This window comes from Myotis nattereri, assembly GCF_964212035.1.
Source record: "Myotis nattereri genome assembly, chromosome: 16".
In the NCBI taxonomy this organism is placed as follows: domain Eukaryota; kingdom Metazoa; phylum Chordata; class Mammalia; order Chiroptera; family Vespertilionidae; genus Myotis; species Myotis nattereri.
Window position 1 is genome coordinate 121521 of NC_138091.1, and position 24216 is coordinate 145736.

Here is a 24216-nt window from a genome sequence, read left to right on the forward strand (position 1 = left end):
TTGTAAACATACGCAGTATAGACCTCACTTACAGGCTTTCTACACAAATTTTGAGGTGTATAAACAAGAATTCCTAATATTTGATAGCAAATTCAAGTGAAAACGCTCCCTAAAGTGCCCGGAGTTGTAAATATTATCAGTTTGCTGGTCATTTCACGGCTTTCCACTGGTAATGTCTGTGATTACAAACGGCAGGAAATGTAGGAAGAATCTATTTACTTTAATTTCAAGGGGTTCTTCCAAGTTTTTAATCATTTCTGGAAACTCCAATTACGTATTTTAAGAGTTTTACCACAACTAGAGGGTTTTCTTACAAATATGTACTGGAACCGTCAGGATTTTAACAGAGTCATACAAAAGTCGCCAGAGTAATGGGGCCTCAATTGTAAACATACTCAGTATAGACCTCACTTACAGGCTTTATACACAAATTTTTAGCTGTATAAACAAGAATTCCTAATATTTGAAAGCAAATTCAAGTGAAAACGCTCCCTAAAGTGCCCGGAGTTGTAAATATTATCAGTTTGCTGGTCATTTCACGGCTTTCCACTGGTAATGTCTGTGATTACAAACGGCAGGAAATGTAGGAAGAATCTATTTACTTTTATTTCAGGTGGTTCTTCCAAGTTTTTAATCATTTCTGGAAACTCTAATTACGTATTTTGAGAGTTTTACCACAACTAGAGAGTTTGCTTACAAATATGTACTGGAACCGTCAGGATTTTAACAGAGTCATACAAAAGTAGCCAGAGTAATGGGGCCTCAATTGTAAACATACGCAGTTTAGACCTCACTTACAGGCTTTCTACACAAATTTTGAGCTGTATAAACAAGAATTCCTAATATTTGAAAGCAAATTCAACAGAAAACGCTGCCTAAAGTGCCCGGAGTTGTAAATATTATCAGTTTGCTGGTCATTTCACGGCTTTCCACTGGTAATGTCTGTGATTACAAACGGCAGGAAATGTAGGAAGAATCTATTTACTTTAATTTCAAGGGGTTCTTCCAAGTTTTTAATCATTTCTGGAAACTCCAATTACGTATTTTAAGAGTTTTATCACAACTAGAGGGTTTTCTTACAAATATGTACTGGAACCGTCAGGATTTTAACAGAGTCATACAAAAGTTGCATGAGTAATGGGGCCTCAATTGTAAACATACTCAGTATAGACCTCACTTACAGGCTTTATACACAAATTTTTAGCTGTATAAACAAGAATTCCTAATATTTGAAAGCTAATTCAAGTGAAAACGCTCCCTAAAGTGCCCGGAGTTGTAAATATTATCAGTTTGCTGGTCATTTCACGGCTTTCCACTGGTAATGTCTGTGATTACAAACGGCAGGAAATGTAGGAAGAATCGATTTACTTTTATTTCAGGTGGTTCTTCCAAGTTTTTTATCATTTCTGGAAACTCTAATTGCGTATTTTTAAGAGTTTTACCACAACTAGAGAGTTTTCTTACAAATATGTACTGGAACCGTCAGGATTTTAACAGAGTCATACAAAAGTCGGCAGAGTAATTGGGCCTCATTTGTAAACATACGCAGTATAGACCTCACTTACAGGCTTTATACACAAATTTTTAGCTGTATAAACAAGAATTCCTAATATTTGAAAGCAAATTCAAGTGAAAACGCTCCCTAAAGTGCCCGGAGTTGTAAATATTATCAGTTTGCTGGTCATTTCACGGCTTTCCACTGGTAATGTCTGTGATTACAAACGGCAGGAAATGTAGGATGAATCTATGTACTTTAATTTCAAAGGGTTCTTCCAAGTTTTTAATCATTTCTGGAAACTCTAATTACGTATTTTGAGAGTTTTACCACAACTAGAGAGTTTGCTTACAAATATGTACTGGAACCGTCAGGATTTTAACAGAGTCATACAAAAGTAGCCAGAGTAATGGGGCCTCAATTGTAAACATACGCAGTTTAGACCTCACTTACAGGCTTTCTACACAAATTTTGAGCTGTATAAACAAGAATTCCTAATATTTGAAAGCAAATTCAAGTGAAAACGCTCCCTAAAGTGCCCGAGTTGTAAATATTATCAGTTTGCTGGTCATTTCACGGCTTTCCACTGGTAATGTCTGTGATTACAAACGGCAGGAAATGTAGGAAGAATCTATTTACTTTTATTTCAAGGGGTTCTTCCAAGTTTTTAATCATTTCTGGAAACTCCAATTACGTATTTTAAGAGTTTTACCACAACTAGAGGGTTTTCTTACAAATATGTACTGGAACCGTCAGGATTTTTACAGAGTCATACAAAAGTCGCCAGAGTAATGGGGCCTCAATTGTAAACATACGCAGTATAGACCTCACTTACAGGCTTTCTACACAAATTTTGAGGTGTATAAACAAGAATTCCTAATATTTGAAAGCAAATTCAAGTGAAAACGCTCCCTAAAGTGCCCGGAGTTGTAAATATTATCAGTTTGCTGGTCATTTCACGGCTTTCCACTGGTAATGTCTGTGATTACAAACGGCAGGAAATGTAGGAAGAATCTATTTACTTTAATTTCAAGGGGTTCTTCCAAGTTTTTAATCATTTCTGGAAACTCCAATTTCGTATTTTAAGAGTTTTACCACAAGTAGAGAGTTTTCTTACAAATTTGTACTGGAACCGTCAGGATTTTAACAGAGTCATACAAAAGTCGGCAGAGTAATGGGGCCTCAATTGTAAACATACTCAGTATAGACCTCACTTACAGGCTTTATACACAAATTTTTAGCTGTATAAACAAGAATTCCTAATATTTGAAAGCTAATTCAAGTGAAAACGCTCCCTAAAGTGCCCGGAGTTGTAAATATTATCAGTTTGCTGGTCATTTCACGGCTTTCCACTGGTAATGTCTGTGATTACAAACGGCAGGAAATGTAGGAAGAATCGATTTACTTTTATTTCAGGTGGTTCTTCCAAGTTTTTTATCATTTCTGGAAACTCTAATTGCGTATTTTTAAGAGTTTTACCACAACTAGAGAGTTTTCTTACAAATATGTACTGGAACCGTCAGGATTTTAACAGAGTCATACAAAAGTCGGCAGAGTAATTGGGCCTCATTTGTAAACATACGCAGTATAGACCTCACTTACAGGCTTTATACACAAATTTTTAGCTGTATAAACAAGAATTCCTAATATTTGAAAGCAAATTCAAGTGAAAACGCTCCCTAAAGTGCCCGGAGTTGTAAATATTATCAGTTTGCTTGTCATTTCACGGCTTTCCACTGGTAATGTCTGTGATTACAAACGGCAGGAAATGTAGGAAGAATCTATTTACTTTAATTTCAAGGGGTTCTTCCAAGTTTTTAATCATTTCCTGAAACTCCAATTACGTATTTTAAGAGTTTTACCACAACTAGAGAGTTTTCTTACAAATATGTACTGGAACCGTCAGGATTTTAACAGAGTCATACAAAAGTCGCCAGAGTAATTGAGCCTCATTTGTAAACATACGCAGTATAGACCTCACTTACAGGCTTTATACACAAATTTTTAGCTGTATAAACAAGAATTCCTAATATTTGAAAGCAAATTCAAGTGAAAACGCTCCCTAAAGTGCCCGGAGTTGTAAATATTATCAGTTTGCTGGTCATTTCACGGCTTTCCACTGGTAATGTCTGTGATTATAAACGGCAGGAAATGTAGGATGAATCTATGTACTTTAATTTCAAAGGGTTCTTCCAAGTTTTTAATCATTTCTGGAAACTCTAATTACGTATTTTAAGAGTTTTACCACAACTAGAGAGTTTTCTTACAAATATGTAATGGAACCGTCAGGATTTTAACAGAGTCATACAAAAGTAGCCAGAGTAATGGGGCCTCAATTGTAAACATACGCAGTTTAGACCTCACTTACATGCTTTCTACACAAATTTTGAGCTGTATAAACAAGAATTCCTAATATTTGAAAGCAAATTCAAGTGAAAACGCTCCCTAAAGTGCCCGGAGTTGTAAATATTATCAGTTTGCTGGTCATTTCACGGCTTTCCACTGGTAATGTCTGTGATTACAAACGGCAGGAAATGTAGGAAGAATCTATTTACTTTTATTTCAAGGGGTTCTTCCAAGTTTTTAATCATTTCTGGAAACTCTAATTACGTATTTTAAGAGTTTTACCACAACTAGAGGGTTTTCTTACAAATATGTACTGGAACCGTCAGGATTTTAACAGAGTCATACAAAAGTCGCCAGAGTAATGGGGCCTCAATTGTAAACATACGCAGTATAGACCTCACTTACAGGCTTTCTACACAAATTTTGAGCTGTATAAACAAGAATTCCTAATATTTGAAAGCAAATTCAAGTGAAAACGCCCCCTAAAGTGCCCGGAGTTGTAAATATTATCAGTTTGCTGGTCATTTCACGGCTTTCCACTGGTAATGTCTGTGATTACAAACGGCAGGAAATGTAGGAAGAATCTATTTACTTTAATTTCAAGGGGTTCTTCCAAGTTTTTAATCATTTCTGGAAACTCCAATTACGTATTTTAAGAGTTTTACCACAAGTAGAGAGTTTTCTTACAAATATGTACTGGAACCGTCAGGATTTTAACAGAGTCATAGAAAAGTCGGCAGAGTAATGGGGCCTCAATTGTAAACATACTCAGTATAGACCTCACTTACAGGCTTTATACACAAATTTTTAGCTGTATAAACAAGAATTCCTAATATTTGAAAGCAAATTCAAGTGAAAACGCTCCCTAAAGTGCCCGGAGTTGTAAATATTATCAGTTTGCTGGTCATTTCACGGCTTTCCACTGGTAATGTCTGTGATTACAAACGGCAGGAAATGTAGGAAGAATCGATTTACTTTTATTTCAGGTGGTTCTTCCAAGTTTTTAATCATTTCTGGAAACTCTAATTACGTATTTTGAGAGTTTTACCACAACTAGAGAGTTTGCTTACAAATATGTACTGGAACCGTCAGGATTTTAACAGAGTCATACAAAAGTAGCCAGACTAATGGGGCCTCAATTGTAAACATACGCAGTTTAGACCTCACTTACAGGCTTTCTACACAAATTTTGAGCTGTATAAACAAGAATTCCTAATATTTGAAAGCAAATTCAACAGAAAACGCTGCCTAAAGTGCCCGGAGTTGTAAATATTATCAGTTTGCTGGTCATTTCACGGCTTTCCACTGGTAATGTCTGTGATTACAAACGGCAGGAAATGTAGGAAGAATCTATTTACTTTTATTTCAAGGGGTTCTTCCAAGTTTTTAATCATTTCTGGAAACTCTAATTACGTATTTTAAGAGTTTTACCACAACTAGAGGGTTTTCTTACAAATATGTACTGGAACCGTCAGGATTTTAACAGAGTCATACAAAAGTCGCCAGAGTAATGGGGCCTCAATTGTAAACATACGCAGTATAGACCTCACTTACAGGCTTTCTACACAAATTTTGAGCTGTATAAAAAAGAATTCCTAATATTTGAAAGCAAATTCAAGTGAAAACGCTCCCTAAAGTGCCCGGAGTTGTAAATATTATCAATTTGCTGGTCATTTCACGGCTTTCCACTGGTAATGTCTGCGATTACAAACGGCAGGAAATGTAGGAAGAATCTATTTACTTTAATTTCAAGGGGTTCTTCCAAGTTTTTAATCATTTCTGGAAACTCCAATTACGTATTTTAAGAGTTTTACCACAAGTAGAGAGTTTTCTTACAAATATGTACTGGAACCGTCAGGATTTTAACAGAGTCATACAAAAGTCGGCAGAGTAATGGGGCCTCAATTGTAAACATACTCAGTATAGACCTCACTTACAGGCTTTATACACAAATTTTTAGCTGTATAAACAAGAATTCCTAATATTTGAAAGCTAATTCAAGTGAAAACGCTCCCTAAAGTGCCCGGAGTTGTAAATATTATCAGTTTGCTGGTCATTTCACGGCTTTCCACTGGTAATGTCTGTGATTAAAAACGGCAGGAAATGTAGGAAGAATCGATTTACTTTTATTTCAGGTGGTTCTTCCAAGTTTTTTATCATTTCTGGAAACTCTAATTGCGTATTTTTAAGAGTTTTACCACAACTAGAGAGTTTTCTTACAAATATGTACTGGAACCGTCAGGATTTTAACAGAGTCATACAAAAGTCGGCAGAGTAATTGGGCCTCATTTGTAAACATACGCAGTATAGACCTCACTTACAGGCTTTATACACAAATTTTTAGCTGTATAAACAAGAATTCCTAATATTTGAAAGCAAATTCAAGTGAAAACGCTCCCTAAAGTGCCCGGAGTTGTAAATATTATCAGTTTGCTGGTCATTTCACGGCTTTCCACTGGTAATGTCTGTGATTACAAACGGCAGGAAATGTAGGATGAATCTATGTACTTTAATTTCAAAGGGTTCTTCCAAGTTTTTAATCATTTCTGGAAACTCTAATTACGTATTTTGAGAGTTTTACCACAACTAGAGAGTTTGCTTACAAATATGTACTGGAACCGTCAGGATGTTAACAGAGTCATACAAAAGTAGCCAGAGTAATGGGGCCTCAATTGTAAACATACGCAGTTTAGACCTCACTTACAGGCTTTCTACACAAATTTTGAGCTGTATAAACAAGAATTCCTAATATTTGAAAGCAAATTCAAGTGAAAACGCTCCCTAAAGTGCCCGGAGTTGTAAATATTATCAGTTTGCTGGTCATTTCACGGCTTTCTACTGGTAATGTCTGTGATTACAAACGGCAGGAAATGTAGGAAGAATCTATTTACTTTTATTTCAAGGGGTTCTTCCAAGTTTTTAATCATTTCTGGAAACTCCAATTACGTATTTTAAGAGTTTTATCACAACTAGAGGGTTTTCTTACAAATATGTACTGGAACCGTCAGGATTTTAACAGAGTCATACAAAAGTTGCATGAGTAATGGGGCCTCAATTGTAAACATACGCAGTATAGACCTCACTTACAGGCTTTCTACACAAATTTTGAGGTGTATAAACAAGAATTCCTAATATTTGATAGCAAATTCAAGTGAAAACGCTCCCTAAAGTGCCCGGAGTTGTAAATATTATCAGTTTGCTGGTCATTTCACGGCTTTCCACTGGTAATGTCTGTGATTACAAACGGCAGGAAATGTAGGAAGAATCTATTTACTTTAATTTCAAGGGGTTCTTCCAAGTTTTTAATCATTTCTGGAAACTCCAATTACGTATTTTAAGAGTTTTACCACAACTAGAGGGTTTTCTTACAAATATGTACTGGAACCGTCAGGATTTTAACAGAGTCATACAAAAGTCGCCAGAGTAATGGGGCCTCAATTGTAAACATACGCAGTATAGACCTCACTTACAGGCTTTCTACACAAATTTTGAGCTGTATAAACAAGAATTCCTAATATTTGAAAGCAAATTCAAGTGAAAACGTCCCCTAAAGTGCCCGGAGTTGTAAATATTATTAGTTTGCTGGTCATTTCACGGCTTTCCACTGGTAATGTCTGTGATTACAAACGGCAGGAAATGTAGGAAGAATCTATTTACTTTAATTTCAAGGGGTTCTTCCAAGTTTTTAATCATTTCTGGAAACTCCAATTACGTATTTTAAGAGTTTTACCACAAGTAGAGAGTTTTCTTACAAATATGTACTGGAACCGTCAGGATTTTAACAGAGTCATACAAAAGTCGGCAGAGTAATGGGGCCTCAATTGTAAACATACTCAGTATAGACCTCACTTACAGGCTTTATACACAAATTTTTAGCTGTATAAACAAGAATTCCTAATATTTGAAAGCAAATTCAAGTGAAAACGCTCCCTAAAGTGCCCGGAGTTGTAAATATTATCAGTTTGCTGGTCATTTCACGGCTTTCCACTGGTAATGTCTGTGATTACAAACGGCAGGAAATGTAGGAAGAATCTATTTACTTTTATTTCAGGTGGTTCTTCCAAGTTTTTAATCATTTCTGGAAACTCTAATTACGTATTTTGAGAGTTTTACCACAACTAGAGAGTTTGCTTACAAATATGTACTGGAACCGTCAGGATTTTAACAGAGTCATACAAAAGTAGCCAGAGTAATGGGGCCTCAATTGTAAACATACGCAGTTTAGACCTCACTTACAGGCTTTCTACACAAATTTTGAGCTGTATACACAAGAATTCCTAATATTTGAAAGCAAATTCAACAGAAAACGCTGCCTAAAGTGCCCGGAGTTGTAAATATTATCAGTTTGCTGGTCATTTCACGGCTTTCCACTGGTAATGTCTGTGATTACAAACGGCAGGAAATGTAGGAAGAATCTATTTACTTTAATTTCAAGGGGTTCTTCCAAGTTTTTAATCATTTCTGGAAACTCCAATTACGTATTTTAAGAGTTTTACCACAAGTAGAGAGTTTTCTTACAAATATGTACTGGAACCGTCAGGATTTTAACAGAGTCATACAAAAGTCGGCAGAGTAATGGGGCCTCAATTGTAAACATACTCAGTATAGACCTCACTTACAGGCTTTATACACAAATTTTTAGCTGTATAAACAAGAATTCCTAATATTTGAAAGCTAATTCAAGTGAAAACGCTCCCTAAAGTGCCCGGAGTTGTAAATATTATCAGTTTGCTGGTCATTTCACGGCTTTCCACTGGTAATGTCTGTGATTACAAACGGCAGGAAATGTAGGAAGAATCGATTTACTTTTATTTCAGGTGGTTCTTCCAAGTTTTTTATCATTTCTGGAAACTCTAATTGCGTATTTTTAAGAGTTTTACCACAACTAGAGAGTTTTCTTACAAATATGTACTGGAACCGTCAGGATTTTAACAGAGTCATACAAAAGTCGGCAGAGTAATTGGGCCTCATTTGTAAACATACGCAGTATAGACCTCACTTACAGGCTTTATACACAAATTTTTAGCTGTATAAACAAGAATTCCTAATATTTGAAAGCAAATTCAAGTGAAAACGCTCCCTAAAGTGCCCGGAGTTGTAAATATTATCAGTTTGCTGGTCATTTCACGGCTTTCCACTGGTAATGTCTGTGATTACAAACGGCAGGAAATGTAGGATGAATCTATGTACTTTAATTTCAAAGGGTTCTTCCAAGTTTTTAATCATTTCTGGAAACTCTAATTACGTATTTTGAGAGTTTTACCACAACTAGAGAGTTTGCTTACAAATATGTACTGGAACCGTCAGGATTTTAACAGAGTCATACAAAAGTAGCCAGAGTAATGGGGCCTCAATTGTAAACATACGCAGTTTAGACCTCACTTACAGGCTTTCTACACAAATTTTGAGCTGTATAAACAAGAATTCCTAATATTTGAAAGCAAATTCAAGTGAAAACGCTCCCTAAAGTGCCCGGAGTTGTAAATATTATCAGTTTGCTGGTCATTTCACGGCTTTCCACTGGTAATGTCTGTGATTACAAACGGCAGGAAATGTAGGAAGAATCTATTTACTTTTATTTCAAGGGGTTCTTCCAAGTTTTTAATCATTTCTGGAAACTCCAATTACGTATTTTAAGAGTTTTACCACAACTAGAGGGTTTTCTTACAAATATGTACTGGAACCGTCAGGATTTTAACAGAGTCATACAAAAGTCGCATGAGTAATGGGGCCTCAATTGTAAACATACGCAGTATAGACCTCACTTACAGGCTTTCTACACAAATTTTGAGGTGTATAAACAAGAATTCCTAATATTTGAAAGCAAATTCAAGTGAAAACGCTCCCTAAAGTGCCCGGAGTTGTAAATATTATCAGTTTGCTGGTCATTTCACGGCTTTCCACTGGTAATGTCTGTGATTACAAACGGCAGGAAATGTAGGAAGAATCTATTTACTTTAATTTCAAGGGGTTCTTCCAAGTTTTTAATCATTTCTGGAAACTCCAATTACGTATTTTAAGAGTTTTACCACAAGTAGAGAGTTTTCTTACAAATATGTACTGGAACCGTCAGGATTTTAACAGAGTCATACAAAAGTCGGCAGAGTAATGGGGCCTCAATTGTAAACATACTCAGTATAGACCTCACTTACAGGCTTTATACACAAATTTTTAGCTGTATAAACAAGAATTCCTAATATTTGAAAGCTAATTCAAGTGAAACGCTCCCTAAAGTGCCCGGAGTTGTAAATATTATCAGTTTGCTGGTCATTTCACGGCTTTCCACTGGTAATGTCTGTGATTACAAACGGCAGGAAATGTAGGAAGAATCGATTTACTTTTATTTCAGGTGGTTCTTCCAAGTTTTTTATCATTTCTGGAAACTCTAATTGCGTATTTTTAAGAGTTTTACCACAACTAGAGAGTTTTCTTACAAATATGTACTGGAACCGTCAGGATTTTAACAGAGTCATACAAAAGTCGGCAGAGTAATTGGGCCTCATTTGTAAACATACGCAGTATAGACCTCACTTACAGGCTTTATACACAAATTTTTAGCTGTATAAACAAGAATTCCTAATATTTGAAAGCAAATTCAAGTGAAAACGCTCCCTAAAGTGCCCGGAGTTGTAAATATTATCAGTTTGCTTGTCATTTCACGGCTTTCCACTGGTAATGACTGTGATTACAAACGGCAGGAAATGTAGGAAGAATCTATTTACTTTAATTTCAAGGGGTTCTTCCAAGTTTTTAATCATTTCCTGAAACTCCAATTACGTATTTTAAGAGTTTTACCACAACTAGAGAGTTTTCTTACAAATATGTACTGGAACCGTCAGGATTTTAACAGAGTCATACAAAAGTCGCCAGAGTAATTGAGCCTCATTTGTAAACATACGCAGTATAGACCTCACTTACAGGCTTTATACACAAATTTTTAGCTGTATAAACAAGAATTCCTAATATTTGAAAGCAAATTCAAGTGAAAACGCTCCCTAAAGTGCCCGGAGTTGTAAATATTATCAGTTTGCTGGTCATTTCACGGCTTTCCACTGGTAATGTCTCTGATTATAAACGGCAGGAAATGTAGGATGAATCTATGTACTTTAATTTCAAAGGGTTCTTCCAAGTTTTTAATCATTTCTGGAAACTCTAATTACGTATTTTAAGAGTTTTACCACAACTAGAGGGTTTTCTTACAAATATGTACAGGAACCGTCAGGATTTTAACAGAGTCATACAAAAGTCGCCAGAGTAATGGGGCCTCAATTGTAAACATACGCAGTATAGACCTCACTTACAGGCTTTCTACACAAATTTTGAGCTGTATAAACAAGAATTCCTAATATTTGAAAGCAAATTCAAGTGAAAACGCTCCCTAAAGTGCCCGGAGTTGTAAATATTATCAGTTTGCTGGTCATTTCACGGCTTTCCACTGGTAATGTCTGTGATTACAAACGGCAGGAAATGTAGGAAGAATCGATTTACTTTTATTTCAGGTGGTTCTTCCAAGTTTTTTATCATTTCTGGAAACTCTAATTGCGTATTTTTAAGAGTTTTACCACAACTAGAGAGTTTTCTTACAAATATGTACTGGAACCGTCAGGATTTTAACAGAGTCATACAAAAGTCGGCAGAGTAATTGGGCCTCATTTGTAAACATACGCAGTATAGACCTCACTTACAGGCTTTATACACAAATTTTTAGCTGTATAAACAAGAATTCCTAATATTTGAAAGCAAATTCAAGTGAAAACGCTCCCTAAAGTGCCCGGAGTTGTAAATATTATCAGTTTGCTTGTCATTTCACGGCTTTCCACTGGTAATGTCTGTGATTACAAACGGCAGGAAATGTAGGAAGAATCTATTTACTTTAATTTCAAGGGGTTCTTCCAAGTTTTTAATCATTTCCTGAAACTCCAATTACGTATTTTAAGAGTTTTACCACAACTAGAGAGTTTTCTTACAAATATGTACTGGAACCGTCAGGATTTTAACAGAGTCATACAAAAGTCGCCAGAGTAATTGAGCCTCATTTGTAAACATACGCAGTATAGACCTCACTTACAGGCTTTATACACAAATTTTTAGCTGTATAAACAAGAATTCCTAATATTTGAAAGCAAATTCAAGTGAAAACGCTCCCTAAAGTGCCCGGAGTTGTAAATATTATCAGTTTGCTGGTCATTTCACGGCTTTCCACTGGTAATGTCTGTGATTATAAACGGCAGGAAATGTAGGATGAATCTATGTACTTTAATTTCAAAGGGTTCTTCCAAGTTTTTAATCATTTCTGGAAACTCTAATTACGTATTTTAAGAGTTTTACCACAACTAGAGAGTTTTCTTACAAATATGTAATGGAACCGTCAGGATTTTAACAGAGTCATACAAAAGTCGCCAGAGTAATGGGGCCTCAATTGTAAACATACGCAGTTTAGACCTCACTTACAGGCTTTCTACACAAATTTTGAGCTGTATAAAAAGAATTCCTAATATTTGAAAGCAAATTCAAGTGAAAACGCTCCCTAAAGTGCCCGGAGTTGTAAATATTATCAGTTTGCTGGTCATTTCACGGCTTTCCACTGGTAATGTCTGTGATTACAAACGGCAGGAAATGTAGGAAGAATCTATTTACTTTTATTTCAAGGGGTTCTTCCAAGTTTTTAATCATTTCTGGAAACTCTAATTACGTATTTTAAGAGTTTTACCACAACTAGAGGGTTTTCTTACAAATATGTACTGGAACCGTCAGGATTTTAACAGAGTCATACAAAAGTCGGCAGAGTAATGTGGCCTCAATTGTAAACATACTCAGTATAGACCTCACTTACAGGCTTTATACACAAATTTTTAGCTGTATAAACAAGAATTCCTAATATTTGAAAGCTAATTCAAGTGAAAACGCTCCCTAAAGTGCCCGGAGTTGTAAATATTATCAGTTTGCTGGTCATTTCACGGCTTTCCACTGGTAATGTCTGTGATTACAAACGGCAGGAAATGTAGGAAGAATCGATTTACTTTTATTTCAGGTGGTTCTTCCAAGTTTTTTATCATTTCTGGAAACTCTAATTGCGTATTTTTAAGAGTTTTACCACAACTAGAGAGTTTTCTTACAAATATGTACTGGAACCGTCAGGATTTTAACAGAGTCATACAAAAGTAGCCAGAGTAATGGGGCCTCAATTGTAAACATACGCAGTTTAGACCTCACTTACAGGCTTTCTACACAAATTTTGAGCTGTATAAACAAGAATTCCTAATATTTGAAAGCAAATTCAAGTGAAAACGCTCCCTAAAGTGCCCGGAGTTGTAAATATTATCAGTTTGCTGGTCATTTCACGGCTTTCCACTGGTAATGTCTGTGATTACAAACGGCAGGAAATGTAGGAAGAATCTATTTACTTTTATTTCAAGGGGTTCTTCCAAGTTTTTAATCATTTCTGGAAACTCTAATTACGTATTTTAAGAGTTTTACCACAACTAGAGGGTTTTCTTACAAATATGTACAGGAACCGTCAGGATTTTAACAGAGTCATACAAAAGTCGCCAGAGTAATGGGGCCTCAATTGTAAACATACGCAGTATAGACCTCACTTACAGGCTTTCTACACAAATTTTGAGCTGTATAAACAAGAATTCCTAATATTTGAAAGCAAATTCAAGTGAAAACGCTCCCTAAAGTGCCCGGAGTTGTAAATATTATCAGTTTGCTGGTCATTTCACGGCTTTCCACTGGTAATGTCTGTGATTACAAACGGCAGGAAATGTAGGAAGAATCTATTTACTTTAATTTCAAGGGGTTCTTCCAAGTTTTTAATCATTTCTGGAAACTCCAATTACGTATTTTAAGAGTTTTACCACAAGTAGAGAGTTTTCTTACAAATATGTACTAGAACCGTCAGGATTTTAACAGAGTCATACAAAAGTAGCCAGAGTAATGGGGCCTCAATTGTAAACATACTCAGTATAGACCTCACTTACAGGCTTTATACACAAATTTTTAGCTGTATAAACAAGAATTCCTTATATTTGAAAGCTAATTCAAGTGAAAACGCTCCCTAAAGTGCCCGGAGTTGTAAATATTATCAGTTTGCTGGTCATTTCACGGCTTTCCACTGGTAATGTCTGTGATTACAAACGGCAGGAAATGTAGGAAGAATCGATTTACTTTTATTTCAGGTGGTTCTTCCAAGTTTTTTATCATTTCTGGAAACTCTAATTGCGTATTTTTAAGAGTTTTACCACAACTAGAGAGTTTTCTTACAAATATGTACTGGAACCGTCAGGATTTTAACAGAGTCATACAAAAGTCGGCAGAGTAATTGGGCCTCATTTGTAAACATACGCAGTATAGACCTCACTTACAGGCTTTATACACAAATTTTTAGCTGTATAAACAAGAATTCCTAATATTTGAAAGCAAATTCAAGTGAAAACGCTCCCTAAAGTGCCCGGAGTTGTAAATATTATCAGTTTGCTGGTCATTTCACGGCTTTCCACTGGTAATGTCTGTGATTACAAACGGCAGGAAATGTAGGATGAATCTATGTACTTTAATTTCAAAGGGTTCTTCCAAGTTTTTAATCATTTCTGGAAACTCTAATTACGTATTTTGAGAGTTTTACCACAACTAGAGAGTTTGCTTACAAATATGTACTGGAACCGTCAGGATTTTAACAGAGTCATACAAAAGTAGCCAGAGTAATGGGGCCTCAATTGTAAACATACGCAGTTTAGACCTCACTTACAGGCTTTCTACACAAATTTTGAGCTGTATAAACAAGAATTCCTAATATTTGAAAGCAAATTCAAGTGAAAACGCTCCCTAAAGTGCCCGGAGTTGTAAATATTATCAGTTTGCTGGTCATTTCACGGCTTTCCACTGGTAATGTCTGTGATTACAAACGGCAGGAAATGTAGGAAGAATCTATTTACTTTTATTTCAAGGGGTTCTTCCAAGTTTTTAATCATTTCTGGAAACTCTAATTACGTATTTTAAGAGTTTTACCACAACTAGAGGGTTTTCTTACAAATATGTACTGGAACCGTGAGGATTTTAACAGAGTCATACAAAAGTCGCCAGAGTAATGGGGCCTCAATTGTAAACATACGCAGTATAGACCTCACTTACAGGCTTTCTACACAAATTTTGAGCTGTATAAACAAGAATTCCTAATATTTGAAAGCAAATTCAAGTGAAAACGCTCCCTAAAGTGCCCGGAGTTGTAAATATTATCAGTTTGCTGGTCATTTCACGGCTTTCCACTGGTAATGTCTGTGATTACAAACGGCAGGAAATGTAGGAAGAATCTATTTACTTTAATTTCAAGGGGTTCTTCCAAGTTTTTAATCATTTCTGGAAACTCCAATTACGTATTTTAAGAGTTTTACCACAAGTAGAGAGTTTTCTTACAAATATGTACTGGAACCGTCAGGATTTTTACAGAGTCATACAAAAGTCGCCAGAGTAATGGGGCCTCAATTGTAAACATACTCAGTATAGACCTCACTTACAGGCTTTATACACAAATTTTTAGCTGTATAAACAAGAATTCCTAATATTTGAAAGCTAATTCAAGTGAAAACGCTCCCTAAAGTGCCCGGAGTTGTAAATATTATCAGTTTGCTGGTCATTTCACGGCTTTCCACTGGTAATGTCTGTGATTACAAACGGGAGGAAATGTAGGAAGAATCGATTTACTTTTATTTCAGGTGGTTCTTCCAAGTTTTTTATCATTTCTGGAAACTCTAATTGCGTATTTTTAAGAGTTTTACCACAACTAGAGAGTTTTCTTACAAATATGTACTGGAACCGTCAGGATTTTAACAGAGTCATACAAAAGTCGGCAGAGTAATTGGGCCTCATTTGTAAACATACGCAGTATAGACCTCACTTACAGGCTTTATACACAAATTTTTAGCTGTATAAACAAGAATTCCTAATATTTGAAAGCAAATTCAAGTGAAAACGCTCCCTAAAGTGCCCGGAGTTGTAAATATTATCAGTTTGCTAGTCATTTCACGGCTTTCCACTGGTAATGTCTGTGATTACAAACGGCAGGAAATGTAGGAAGAATCTATTTACTTTAATTTCAAGGGGTTCTTCCAAGTTTTTAATCATTTCTGGAAACTCCAATTACGTATTTTAAGAGTTTTACCACAACTAGAGGGTTTTCTTACAAATATGTACTGGAACCGTCAGGATTTTAACAGAGTCATACAAAAGTCGGCAGAGTAATGGGGCCTCAATTGTAAACATACGCAGTATAGACCTCACTTACAGGCTTTATACACAAATTTTGAGCTGTATAAACAAGAATTCCTAATATTTGAAAGCAAATTCAAGTGAAAACGCTCCCTAAAGTGCCCGGAGTTGTAAATATTATCAGTTTGCTGGTCATTTCACGGCTTTCCACTGGTAATGTCTGTGATTACAAACGGCAGGAAATGTAGGATGAATCTATGTACTTTAATTTCAAAGGGTTCTTCCAAGTTTTTAATCATTTCTGGAAACTCTAATTACGTATTTTAAGAGTTTTACGACAACTAGAGAGTTTTCTTACATATATGTACTGGAACCGTCAGGATTTTAACAGAGTCATACAAAAGTCGGCAGAGTAATGGGGCCTCAATTGTAAACATACTCAGTATAGACCTCACTTACAGGCTTTATACACAAATTTTTAGCTGTATAAACAAGAATTCCTAATATTTGAAAGCAAATTCAAGTGAAAACGCTCCCTAAAGTGCCCGGAGTTGTAAATATTATCAGTTTGCTGGTCATTTCACGGCTTTCCACTGGTAATGTCTGTGATTACAAACGGCAGGAAATGTAGGAAGAATCTATTTACTTTTATTTCAAGGGGTTCTTCCAAGTTTTTAATCATTTCTGGAAACTCTAATTACGCATTTTAAGAGTTTTACCACAACTAGAGGGTTTTCTTACAAATATGTACTGGAACCGTCAGGATTTTAACAGAGTCATACAAAAGTCGCCAGAGTAATGGGGCCTCAATTGTAAACATACGCAGTATAGACCTCACTTACAGGCTTTCTACACAAATTTTGAGCTGTATAAACAAGAATTCCTAATATTTGAAAGCAAATTCAAGTGAAAACGCTCCCTAAAGTGCCCGGAGTTGTAAATATTATCAGTTTGCTGGTCATTTCACGGCTTTCCACTGGTAATGTCTGTGATTACAAACGGCAGGAAATGTAGGAAGAATCTATGTACTTTAATTTCAAAGGGTTCTTCCAAGTTTTTAATCATTTCTGGAAACTCTAATTACGTATTTTGAGAGTTTTACCACAACTAGAGAGTTTGCTTACAAATATGTACTGGAACCGTCAGGATTTTAACAGAGTCATACAAAAGTAGCCAGAGTAATGGGGCCTCAATTGTAAACATACGCAGTTTAGACCTCACTTACAGGCTTTCTACACAAATTTTGAGCTGTATAAACAAGAATTCCTAATATTTGAAAGCAAATTCAAGTGAAAACGCTCCCTAAAGTGCCCGGAGTTGTAAATATTATCAGTTTGCTGGTCATTTCACGGCTTTCCACTGGTAATGTCTGTGATTACAAACGGCAGGAAATGTAGGAAGAATCTATTTACTTTTATTTCAAGGGGTTCTTCCAAGTTTTTAATCATTTCTGGAAACTCTAATTACGTATTTTAAGAGTTTTACCACAACTAGAGGGTTTTCTTACAAATATGTACTGGAACCGTGAGGATTTTAACAGAGTCATACAAAAGTCGCCAGAGTAATGGGGCCTCAATTGTAAACATACGCAGTATAGACCTCACTTACAGGCTTTCTACACAAATTTTGAGCTGTATAAACAAGAATTCCTAATATTTGAAAGCAAATTCAAGTGAAAACGCTCCCTAAAGTGCCCGGAGTTGTAAATATTATCAGTTTGCTGGTCATTTCACGGCTTTCCACTGGTAATGTCTGTGATTACAAACGGCAGGAAATGTAGGAAGAATCTATTTACTTTAATTTCAAGGGGTTCTTCCAAGTTTTTAATCATTTCTGGAAACTCCAATTACGTATTTTAAGAGTTTTACCACAAGTAGAGAGTTTTCTTACAAATATGTACTGGAACCGTCAGGATTTTTACAGAGTCATACAAAAGTCGCCAGAGTAATGGGGCCTCAATTGTAAACATACTCAGTATAGACCTCACTTACAGGCTTTATACACAAATTTTTAGCTGTATAAACAAGAATTCCTAATATTTGAAAGCTAATTCAAGTGAAAACGCTCCCTAAAGTGCCCGGAGTTGTAAATATTATCAGTTTGCTGGTCATTTCACGGCTTTCCACTGGTAATGTCTGTGATTACAAACGTCAGGAAATGTAGGAAGAATCGATTTACTTTTATTTCAGGTGGTTCTTCCAAGTTTTTTATCATTTCTGGAAACTCTAATTGCGTATTTTTAAGAGTTTTACCACAACTAGAGAGTTTTCTTACAAATATGTACTGGAACCGTCAGGATTTTAACAGAGTCATACAAAAGTCGGCAGAGTAATTGGGCCTCATTTGTAAACATACGCAGTATAGACCTCACTTACAGGCTTTATACACAAATTTTTAGCTGTATAAACAAGAATTCCTAATATTTGAAAGCAAATTCAAGTGAAAACGCTCCCTAAAGTGCCCGGAGTTGTAAATATTATCAGTTTGCTAGTCATTTCACGGCTTTCCACTGGTAATGTCTGTGATTACAAACGGGAGGAAATGTAGGAAGAATCTATTTACTTTAATTTCAAGGGGTTCTTCCAAGTTTTTAATCATTTCTGGAAACTCCAATTACGTATTTTAAGAGTTTTACCACAACTAGAGGGTTTTCTTACAAATATGTACTGGAACCGTCAGGATTTTAACAGAGTCATACAAAAGTCGGCAGAGTAATGGGGCCTCAATTGTAAACATACGCAGTATAGACCTCACTTACAGGCTTTATACACAAATTTTGAGCTGTATAAACAAGAATTCCTAATATTTGAAAGCAAATTCAAGTGAAAACGCTCCCTAAAGTGCCCGGAGTTGTAAATATTATCAGTTTGCTGGTCATTTCACGGCTTTCCACTGGTAATGTCTGTGATTACAAACGGCAGGAAATGTAGGATGAATCTATGTACTTTAATTTCAAAGGGTTCTTCCAAGTTTTTAATCATTTCTGGAAACTCTAATTACGTATTTTAAGAGTTTTACGACAACTAGAGAGTTTTCTTACATATATGTACTGGAACCGTCAGGATTTTAACAGAGTCATACAAAAGTCGGCAGAGTAATGGGGCCTCAATTGTAAACATACTCAGTATAGACCTCACTTACAGGCTTTATACACAAATTTTTAGCTGTATAAACAAGAATTCCTAATATTTGAAAGCAAATTCAAGTGAAAACGCTCCCTAAAGTGCCCGGAGTTGTAAATATTATCAGTTTGCTGGTCATTTCACGGCTTTCCACTGGTAATGTCTGTGATTACAAACGGCAGGAAATGTAGGAAGAATCTATTTACTTTTATTTCAAGGGGTTCTTCCAAGTTTTTAATCATTTCTGGAAACTCTAATTACGTATTTTAAGAGTTTTACCACAACTAGAGGGTTTTCTTACAAATATGTACTGGAACCGTCAGGATTTTAACAGAGTCATACAAAAGTCGCCAGAGTAATGGGGCCTCAATTGTAAACATACGCAGTATAGACCTCACTTACAGGCTTTCTACACAAATTTTGAGCTGTATAAACAAGAATTCCTAATATTTGAAAGCAAATTCAAGTGAAAACGCTCCCTAAAGTGCCCGGAGTTGTAAATATTATCAGTTTGCTGGTCATTTCACGGCTTTCCACTGGTAATGTCTGTGATTACAAACGGCAGGAAATGTAGGAAGAATCGATTTACTTTTATTTCAGGTGGTTCTTCCAAGTTTTTTATCATTTCTGGAAACTCTAATTGCGTATTTTTAAGAGTTTTACCACAACTAGAGAGTTTTCTTACAAATATGTACTGGAACCGTCAGGATTTTAACAGAGTCATACAAAAGTCGGCAGAGTAATTGGGCCTCATTTGTAAACATACGCAGTATAGACCTCACTTACAGGCTTTATACACAAATTTTTAGCTGTATAAACAAGAATTCCTAATATTTGAAAGCAAATTCAAGTGAAAACGCTCCCTAAAGTGCCCGGAGTTGTAAATATTATCAGTTTGCTGGTCATTTCACGGCTTTCCACTGGTAATGTCTGTGATTACAAACGGCAGGAAATGTAGGATGAATCTATGTACTTTAATTTCAAAGGGTTCTTCCAAGTTTTTAATCATTTCTGGAAACTCTAATTACGTATTTTGAGAGTTTTACCACAACTAGAGAGTTTGCTTACAAATATGTACTGGAACCGTCAGGATTTTAACAGAGTCATACAAAAGTAGCCAGAGTAATGGGGCCTCAATTGTAAACATACGCAGTTTAGACCTCACTTACAGGCTTTCTACACAAATTTTGAGCTGTATAAACAAGAATTCCTAATATTTGAAAGCAAATTCAAGTGAAAACGCTCCCTAAAGTGCCCGGAGTTGTAAATATTATCAGTTTGCTGGTCATTTCACGGCTTTCCACTGGTAATGTCTGTGATTACAAACGGCAGGAAATGTAGGAAGAATCTATTTACTTTTATTTCAAGGGGTTCTTCCAAGTTTTTAATCATTTCTGGAAACTCTAATTACGTATTTTAAGAGTTTTACCACAACTAGAGGGTTTTCTTACAAATATGTACTGGAACCGTGAGGATTTTAACAGAGTCATACAAAAGTCGCCAGAGTAATGGGGCCTCAATTGTAAACATACGCAGTATAGACCTCACTTACAGGCTTTCTACACAAATTTTGAGCTGTATAAACAAGAATTCCTAATATTTGAAAGCAAATTCAAGTGAAAACGCTCCCTAAAGTGCCCGGAGTTGTAAATATTATCAGTTTGCTGGTCATTTCACGGCTTTCCACTGGTAATGTCTGTGATTACAAACGGCAGGAAATGTAGGAAGAATCTATTTACTTTAATTTCAAGGGGTTCTTCCAAGTTTTTAATCATTTCTGGAAACTCCAATTACGTATTTTAAGAGTTTTACCACAAGTAGAGAGTTTTCTTACAAATATGTACTGGAACCGTCAGGATTTTTACAGAGTCATACAAAAGTCGCCAGAGTAATGGGGCCTCAATTGTAAACATACTCAGTATAGACCTCACTTACAGGCTTTATACACAAATTTTTAGCTGTATAAACAAGAATTCCTAATATTTGAAAGCTAATTCAAGTGAAAACGCTCCCTAAAGTGCCCGGAGTTGTAAATATTATCAGTTTGCTGGTCATTTCACGGCTTTCCACTGGTAATGTCTGTGATTACAAACGTCAGGAAATGTAGGAAGAATCGATTTACTTTTATTTCAGGTGGTTCTTCCAAGTTTTTTATCATTTCTGGAAACTCTAATTGCGTATTTTTAAGAGTTTTACCACAACTAGAGAGTTTTCTTACAAATATGTACTGGAACCGTCAGGATTTTAACAGAGTCATACAAAAGTCGGCAGAGTAATTGGGCCTCATTTGTAAACATACGCAGTATAGACCTCACTTACAGGCTTTATACACAAATTTTTAGCTGTATAAACAAGAATTCCTAATATTTGAAAGCAAATTCAAGTGAAAACGCTCCCTAAAGTGCCCGGAGTTGTAAATATTATCAGTTTGCTAGTCATTTCACGGCTTTCCACTGGTAATGTCTGTGATTACAAACGGCAGGAAATGTAGGAAGAATCTATTTACTTTAATTTCAAGGGGTTCTTCCAAGTTTTTAATCATTTCTGGAAACTCCAATTACGTATTTTAAGAGTTTTACCACAACTAGAGGGTTTTCTTACAAATATGTACTGGAACCGTCAGGATTTTAACAGAGTCATACAAAAGTCGGCAGAGTAATGGGGCCTCAATTGTAAACATACGCAGTATAGACCTCACTTACAGGCTTTATACACAAATTTTGAGCTGTATAAACAAGAATTCCTAATATTTGAAAGCAAATTCAAGTGAAAACGCTCCCTAAAGTGCCCGGAGTTGTAAATATTATCAGTTTGCTGGTCATTTCACGGCTTTCCACTGGTAATGTCTGTGATTACAAACGGCAGGAAATGTAGGATGAATCTATGTACTTTAATTTCAAAGGGTTCTTCCAAGTTTTTAATCATTTCTGGAAACTCTAATTACGTATTTTAAGAGTTTTACGACAACTAGAGAGTTTTCTTACATATATGTACTGGAACCGTCAGGATTTTAACAGAGTCATACAAAAGTCGGCAGAGTAATGGGGCCTCAATTGTAAACATACTCAGTATAGACCTCACTTACAGGCTTTATACACAAATTTTTAGCTGTATAAACAAGAATTCCTAATATTTGAAAGCAAATTCAAGTGAAAACGCTCCCTAAAGTGCCCGGAGTTGTAAATATTATCAGTTTGCTGGTCATTTCACGGCTTTCCACTGGTAATGTCTGTGATTACAAACGGCAGGAAATGTAGGAAGAATCTATTTACTTTTATTTCAAGGGGTTCTTCCAAGTTTTTAATCATTTCTGGAAACTCTAATTACGCATTTTAAGAGTTTTACCACAACTAGAGGGTTTTCTTACAAATATGTACTGGAACCGTCAGGATTTTAACAGAGTCATACAAAAGTCGCCAGAGTAATGGGGCCTCAATTGTAAACATACGCAGTATAGACCTCACTTACAGGCTTTCTACACAAATTTTGAGCTGTATAAACAAGAATTCCTAATATTTGAAAGCAAATTCAAGTGAAAACGCTCCCTAAAGTGCCCGGAGTTGTAAATATTATCAGTTTGCTGGTCATTTCACGGCTTTCCACTGGTAATGTCTGTGATTACAAACGGCAGGAAATGTAGGAAGAATCTATGTACTTTAATTTCAAAGGGTTCTTCCAAGTTTTTAATCATTTCTGGAAACTCTAATTACGTATTTTGAGAGTTTTACCACAACTAGAGAGTTTGCTTACAAATATGTACTGGAACCGTCAGGATTTTAACAGAGTCATACAAAAGTAGCCAGAGTAATGGGGCCTCAATTGTAAACATACGCAGTTTAGACCTCACTTACAGGCTTTCTACACAAATTTTGAGCTGTATAAACAAGAATTCCTAATATTTGAAAGCAAATTCAAGTGAAAACGCTCCCTAAAGTGCCCGGAGTTGTAAATATTATCAGTTTGCTGGTCATTTCACGGCTTTCCACTGGTAATGTCTGTGATTACAAACGGCAGGAAATGTAGGAAGAATCTATTTACTTTTATTTCAAGGGGTTCTTCCAAGTTTTTAATCATTTCTGGAAACTCTAATTACGTATTTTAAGAGTTTTACCACAACTAGAGGGTTTTCTTACAAATATGTACTGGAACCGTGAGGATTTTAACAGAGTCATACAAAAGTCGCCAGAGTAATGGGGCCTCAATTGTAAACATACGCAGTATAGACCTCACTTACAGGCTTTATACACAAATTTTGAGCTGTATAAACAAGAATTCCTAATATTTGAAAGCAAATTCAAGTGAAAACGCTCCCTAAAGTGCCCGGAGTTGTAAATATTATCAGTTTGCTGGTCATTTCACGGCTTTCCACTGGTAATGTCTGTGATTACAAACGGCAGGAAATGTAGGAAGAATCTATTTACTTTAATTTCAAGGGGTTCTTCCAAGTTTTTAATCATTTCTGGAAACTCCAATTACGTATTTTAAGAGTTTTACCACAAGTAGAGAGTTTTCTTACAAATATGTACTGGAACCGTCAGGATTTTTACAGAGTCATACAAAAGTCGCCAGAGTAATGGGGCCTCAATTGTAAACATACTCAGTATAGACCTCACTTACAGGCTTTATACACAAATTTTTAGCTGTATAAACAAGAATTCCTAATATTTGAAAGCTAATTCAAGTGAAAACGCTCCCTAAAGTGCCCGGAGTTGTAAATATTATCAGTTTGCTGGTCATTTCACGGCTTTCCACTGGTAATGTCTGTGATTACAAACGTCAGGAAATGTAGGAAGAATCGATTTACTTTTATTTCAGGTGGTTCTTCCAAGTTTTTTATCATTTCTGGAAACTCTAATTGCGTATTTTTAAGAGTTTTACCACAACTAGAGAGTTTTCTTACAAATATGTACTGGAACCGTCAGGATTTTAACAGAGTCATACAAAAGTCGGCAGAGTAATTGGGCCTCATTTGTAAACATACGCAGTATAGACCTCACTTACAGGCTTTATACACAAATTTTTAGCTGTATAAACAAGAATTCCTAA